Source organism: Camarhynchus parvulus, unplaced genomic scaffold (assembly GCF_901933205.1).
Source record: "Camarhynchus parvulus unplaced genomic scaffold, STF_HiC, whole genome shotgun sequence".
Taxonomy (NCBI): Eukaryota; Metazoa; Chordata; class Aves; order Passeriformes; family Thraupidae; genus Camarhynchus; species Camarhynchus parvulus.
Genome location: NW_022148897.1, coordinates 68,330 through 75,262, shown reverse-complemented (window position 1 = coordinate 75,262; position 6,933 = coordinate 68,330). Strand labels below are relative to the sequence as shown.

Genomic DNA, 6,933 nt, shown 5'->3' with positions numbered 1-6,933 from the left:
CCCTCCCCAAATTGGGACCCCTCAGGTGAGACCCCTCCCCAAATTGGGATTGCTCAGGTGAGACCCCTCCCCAAATTGGGACCCCTCCCCTCAGGTGAGACCCCTCCCCAGATTGGGGATTGCACAGGTGAGACCCCTCCCCAAATCCCAAATTTTGGGGACCCCTCCCCAAATCAGGGCCCCCAAATTTTGGGGAGGGGTCTCACCTGTGCCCCGCCCCCCCAGGACCCCCCGGAGCCGAGAATTCCTCGCTGGGGCTGGCGATGGCGGCCGGGGACGGCGCGGCGCTGGTGAGACCCCGAAATCCGGGATTTTCACCCCAAAAATTGGGAATTTTCACCCCAAAATTTGGGGGTTTTGGGAGTTTTTTGCCCCAAAATTTGGAATTTTTACCCCCAAGTTTGGAATTTTTACCCCAAAATTTGGGGTTTTTGGAGTTTTTTACCCCAAAATTTGGGATTTTTGCCCCAAAATTTGGAATTTTTACCCAAAAATTTGGGGGTTTTGGGAGTTTTTACCCCAAAAATTTGGGGGTTTAGGAGTTTTTTACGCCAAAATTTGGGATTTTTACCCCAAAATTTGGGGGTTTTCAGGAGGTTTTACCCCAAAATTTGGGGTTTTATAGTAGGTCCCACCACAAAATTTGGATTTTTTGGAGTTTTCACCCAAAATTTGTTTTTTTTGAGAGACCTCAAGAAGGTAGAACCCCAAAATTTGGATTTTTTGGAATTTTCACCCCAAAATTTGGATTTTTTTGAATTTTCACCCCAAAATTTGAATTTTTTGGAATTTTCACCCAAAATTTGGATTTTTTTGGAGTTTTCACCCAAAATTTGTTTTTTTGAGGGACCTCAAGAAGGTAGAACCCCAAAGTTTGGATTTTTTTGCATTTTCACCCAAAATTTGCTTTTTTTCAGGGACCTCAAGAAGGTAGAACCCCAAAATTTGGATTTTTTGGAGTTTTCACCCAAAATTTGGATTTTTTGGAGTTTTCACCCAAAATTTGGATTTTTTTGGAGTTTTCACCCAAAATTTGTTTTTTTCAGGGACCTCAAGAAGGTAGAACCCCAAAATTTGGATTTTTTGGAGGTTTCACCCCAAAATTTCAGTTTTTTGTTAACACCGAGGAGATGGAACCCCAAAAACTGGATTTTTTTGAGTTTTCACCAAAAATTCGTTTATTTTGAGGGACCTCAAGAAGGTAGAACCCCAAAATTTGGATTTTTTGGAATTTTCACCCAAAATTTGGATTTTTTTGGAATTTTCACCCAAAATTTGTTTTTTTTTGCGGGACCTCAAGGAGGTAGAACCCCAAAATTTGGATTTTTTGGAGTTTTCATCCAAAATTTGGATTTTTTGGAATTTTCACCCAAAATTTGGATTTTTTTGAGTTTTCACCCAAAATGTGGTTTTTTTTGCGGGACCTCAAGGAGGTAGAACCCCAAAATTTGGATTTTTTGGAGTTTTCATCCAAAATTTGGATTTTTTGGAGTTTTCACCCAAAATTTGGATTTTTTTGAGTTTTCACCAAAAATTCGGTTTTTTTTGAGGGACCTCAAGAAGGTAGAACCCCAAAATTTGTTTTTTTCAGGAGGTTTCACCCGAAAAATCGAATTTTTTGTTAACACCAAGGAGGTAGAACCCCAAAATTTGGATTTTTTTGAATTTTCACCCAAAATTTGTTTTTTCAGGAGGTTTCACCCAAAAATTGAGTTTTTTGTTAACACTGAGGAGGTAAAACCCCAAAATTTGGATTTTTTGGAGGTTTCACCCAAAATTTGGGTTTTTTTTGAGGGACCTTAAGAAGGTAGAACCCCAAAATTTGGATTTTTTTGAGTTTTCACCCGAAATTTGTTTTTTCAGGAGGTTTCACCCCAAAAATCGATTTTTTTGTTAACACCACGGAGGTAGAACCCCAAATTTTGGATTTTTTGGAGGTTTCACCCCAAAATTTCAGTTTTTTGTTAACACCGAGGAGATGGAACCCCAAAAACTGGATTTTTTTGAGTTTTCACCAAAAATTCGTTTTATTTTGAGGGACCTCAAGAAGGTAGAACCCCAAAATTTGGATTTTTTTGAATTTTCACCCAAAATTTGGATTTTTTTGAATTTTCACCCAAAATTTGGATTTTTTTTGGGGACCTCAAGGAGGTGGAACCCCAAAATTTGGATTTTTTTGAATTTTCACCCAAAATTTGTTTTTTTTCAGGGACCTCAAGAAGGTAGAACCCCAAAATTTGGATTTTTTGGAGTTTTCATCCAAAATTTGGATTTTTTTGAATTTTCACCCAAAATTTGGATTTTTTTGGAGTTTTCACCCAAAATTTGTTTTTTTTGAGGGACCTCAAGAAGGTAGAACCCCAAAATTTGTTTTTTTCAGGAGGTTTCACCCGAAAAATCGAATTTTTTGTTAACACCAAGGAGGTAGAACCCCAAAATTTGGATTGTTTTGAATTTTCACCCAAAATTTGTTTTTTCAGGAGGTTTCACCCAAAAATTGAGTTTTTGTTAACACTGAGGAGGTAAAACCCCAAAATTTGGATTTTTGGAGGTTTCACCCAAAATTTGGGTTTTTTTTGAGGGACCTTAAGAAGGTAGAACCCCAAAATTTGGATTTTTTTGAGTTTTCACCCGAAATTTGTTTTTTCAGGAGGTTTCACCCCAAAAATCGATTTTTTTGTTAACACCACGGAGGTAGAACCCCAAATTTTGGATTTTTTGGAGGTTTCACCCCAAAATTTCAGTTTTTTGTTAACACCGAGGAGATGGAACCCCAAAAACTGGATTTTTTTGAGTTTTCACCAAAAATTCGTTTATTTTGAGGGACCTCAAGAAGGTAGAACCCCAAAATTTGGATTTTTTGAATTTTCACCCAAAATTTGGATTTTTTGAATTTTCACCCAAAAATTTGGATTTTTTGGAGTTTTCACCCAAAATTTGTTTTTTTTGAGGGACCTCAAGAAGGTAGAACCCCAAAATTTGTTTTTTTCAGGAGGTTTCACCCGAAAAATCGAATTTTTTGTTAACACCAAGGAGGTAGAACCCCAAAATTTGGATTTTTTTGAATTTTCACCCAAAATTTGTTTTTTCAGGAGGTTTCACCCAAAAATTGAGTTTTTTGTTAACACTGAGGAGGTAAAACCCCAAAATTTGGATTTTTTGGAGGTTTCACCCAAAATTTGGGTTTTTTTTGAGGGACCTTAAGAAGGTAGAACCCCAAAATTTGGATTTTTTTGAGTTTTCACCCGAAATTTGTTTTTTCAGGAGGTTTCACCCCAAAAATCGATTTTTTTGTTAACACCACGGAGGTAGAACCCCAAATTTTGGATTTTTTGGAGGTTTCACCCCAAAATTTCAGTTTTTTGTTAACACCGAGGAGATGGAACCCCAAAAACTGGATTTTTTTGAGTTTTCACCAAAAATTCGTTTATTTTGAGGGACCTCAAGAAGGTAGAACCCCAAAATTTGGATTTTTTTGAATTTTCACCCAAAATTTGGATTTTTTTGAATTTTCACCCAAAATTTGGATTTTTTTGCGGGACCTCAAGGAGGTGGAACCCCAAAATTTGGATTTTTTTGAATTTTCACCCATAATTTGTTTTTTTTCAGGGACCTCAAGAAGGTAGAACCCCAAAATTTGGATTTTTTGGAGTTTTCATCCAAAATTTGGATTTTTTGAATTTTCACCCAAAATTTGGATTTTTTTGGAGTTTTCACCCAAAATTTGGTTTTTTTGAGGGACCTCAAGAAGGTAGAACCCCAAAATTTGTTTTTTCAGGAGGTTTCACCCCAAAAATCAAATTTTTTGTTAACACCAAGGAGGTAGAACCCCAAAATTTGGATTTTTTTGAATTTTCACCCAAAATTTGTTTTTTCAGGAGGTTTCACCCAAAAATTGAGTTTTTTGTTAACACCGAGGAGGTAAAACCCCGAAATTTGGATTTTTTGGAGGTTTCACCCAAAATTTGTTTTTTCAGGAGGTTTCACCCCAAAAATCGATTTTTTTGTTAACACCAAGGAGGTAGAACCCCAAATTTTGGATTTTTTGGAGGTTTCACCCCAAAATTTCAGTTTTTTGTTAACACCGAGGAGGTAGAACACCCAAAATTTGGATTTTTTTGAATTTTCACCAAAAATTCGTTTATTTTGAGGGACCTCAAGAAGGTAGAACTCCAAAATTTGGATTTTTTGGAGTTTTTACCCAAAATCTGGATTTTTTTGAATTTTCACCCAAAATTTTTTTTTTTTTGCGGGACTTTAAGGAGGTAGAACCCCAAAATTTGGATTTTTTGGAGTTTTCACGCAAAATTTGTTTTTTTTTGAATTTTCACCCAAAATTTGGATTTTTTTGGAGTTTTCACCCAAAATTTGTTTTTTTTGAGGGACCTCAAGAAGGTAGAACCCCAAAATTTGGATTTTTTTGCATTTTCACCCAAAATTTGCTTTTTTTCAGGGACCTCAAGAAGGTAGAACCCCAAAATTTGGATTTTTTGGAATTTTCACCCAAAATTTGGATTTTTTTGGAATTTTCACCCAAAATTTGTTTTTTTTTGCGGGAACTCAAGGAGGTAGAACCCCAAAATTTGGATTTTTTGGAGTTTTCACCCCAAAATTTGGATTTTTTTTGAGTTTTCACCCAAAATTTGGATTTTTTGGAATTTTCACCCAAAAACTGGATTTTTTGGAGTTTTCATCCAAAATTTGGTTTTTTTTGCGGGACCCCGCGGAGGCGGAACCCCAGGATTCCCATCCTGAGGGGCCTCGGGGGGGTTTTTAACCAAAATCGCCGTTTCTGAGGTGAAATTTCCGCCCCCCCCAGGTGTGCGGCCCCACCTCGCCCCAGGTGTGCGGGGTCAACGTCCACCTCAACGGTCACTGCGTCCAGCTGGACACCGCGCTCCGGCCGGTCCGGAGCCTGCCGGCCGCATTCCCAGGTACCGCCGAGTGACCACCGGTCAGCCGGGGTCAGCCGGGGTCAGCCGGGGTCAGCTGGGGTCAGGGACACTGACCACTGGCCACCCAGTGGTCATCTTGGGTCAGCTGGGGTCAGCCGGGGTCAGCTGGGGTCCTCTGGGGTCATCTGGGGTCACTGGGGCCATGGACACTGACCATTGATCGCCCAGGGGTCATCTGGGGTCATCTGGGGTCAGGGACACTGACCACTGGCCACCCAGTGGTCATCTTGGGTCAGCTGGGGTCATCTGGGTCATGGACACTGACCATTGATCACCCAGGGGTCATCTGGGGTCATCTGGGGTCATCTGGGTCAGGGACACTGACCACTGGCTGTGGACACTGACCATTGATCACCCAGGGGTCATCTTGGGTCATCTGTGGTCATCTGGGGTCATCTGGGGCCATGGACACTGACCACTGACCACCCAGTGGTCATCTTGGTTTTCTGTAAGACGTTGAGAAGGTAGAACCCCAAAAATTTGGGTTTTTTTTGGGAGATTTCACCCCAAATTTGGGTTCCTCCCACCTGTGGTCACTCACGGTCAGTGGTCACTTGGGACTGCGGTCACTTGGGGCGGTGGTCACTCAGGGCTGTCGTCACTCAGTGCAGTGGTCACTCAGGGTCAGTGGTCACTCAGGGTCAGTGGTCACTCAGGGTCAGTGGTCACTCAGGGTCACTGTGTCCGCAGCGTGTCCGGAGCCCTCGATGGACACTCAGGGTCAGTGGTCACTGTTGGTCAGTGGTCAGTGGTCAGTGGTCACTCAGGGTCAGTGGTCAGTGGTCAGTGGTCACTCAGGGTCACTGTGTCCGCAGCGTGTCCGGAGCCCTCGATGGACACTCAGGGTCAGTGGTCACTGTTGGTCAGTGGTCAGTGGTCAGTGGTCACTCAGGGTCAGTGGTCACTCAGGGTCAGTGGTCACTCAGGGTCACTGTGTCCGCAGCGTGTCCGGAGCCCTCGATGGACACTCGGGGCTGTGGTCACTGTTGGTCAGTGGTCAGTGGTCAGTGGTCACTCAGGGTCAGCGGTCACTGTGTCCGTGGTCGGCCCGATGGACACTCGGTGTGGTCTCAGGATGCTGTTGGAGGGCTTCAGGAGTGGTCACTCAGGCCTGTGTCCAGCGTGTCCGGAGCCCTCGATGGACACTCGGGGTCAGTGGTCACTGTTGGTCAGTGGTCACTGTTGGTCAGTGGTCAGTGGTCACTCAGGGTCAGCGGTCACTGTTGGTCAGTGGTCAGTGGTCACTCAGGGTCCCTGTGTCCGCAGCGTGTCCGGAGCCCTCGATGGACATCGCGCTGCTCGTGGACGGCTCGGGCAGCATCTCCGAGCGCGACTTCGGCCGCATGCGCGCCTTCGTGGCCGCTCATGGAGCGCTTCCGGGGCAACGACGCGCAGGTAACGCACCTGGGCAGGTAACGCACCTGGGTAACGCACACCTGGGCACACCTGGGCGGGTAACGCACCTGGGCAGGTAACGCACCTGGGTAACGCACACCTGGGCACACCTGGGCGGGTAACGCACCTGGGCAGGTAACGCACCTGGGCACACCTGGGCACACCTGGGCACACCTGGGCAAGTAACGCACCTGGGCGGGTAACGCACCTGGGCAGGTAACGCACCTGGGCAGGTAACGCACACCTGGGCGGGTAACGCACCTGGGCGGGTAACGCACCTGGGCACACCTGGGCAGGTAACGCACCTGGGCGGGTAACGCACACCTGGGTAATGCACACCTGGGCAGGTAACGGCACCTGGGCAGGTAACGCACCTGGGCACACCTGGGCACACCTGGGCGGGTAACACACCTGGGCAGGTAACGCACACCTGGGCAGGTAACGCACCTGGGCAGGTAACGCACACCTGGGATACACCTGGGCAGGTAACGCACATGGGCGGGTAACGCACCTGGGCACACCTGGGCAGGTAACGCACCTGGGTAATGCACACCTGGGCACAACTGGGCGGGTAACGCACACC

The 6,933-nt window shown here is 44.7% G+C and overlaps 1 long non-coding RNA gene across 1 annotated transcript; it reads left to right on the top strand.

Annotated features, from left to right (window-relative positions):
• Window positions 1-218: 218 nt before the first annotated feature.
• On the top strand, window positions 219-6,101 carry LOC115917155. Its single transcript, XR_004061678.1, has 3 exons — window positions 219-290; window positions 4,820-4,934; window positions 6,077-6,101. It is a non-coding gene; the product is annotated as an uncharacterized LOC115917155 (long non-coding RNA).
• The last annotated feature ends 832 nt before the right edge of the window (window positions 6,102-6,933 follow it).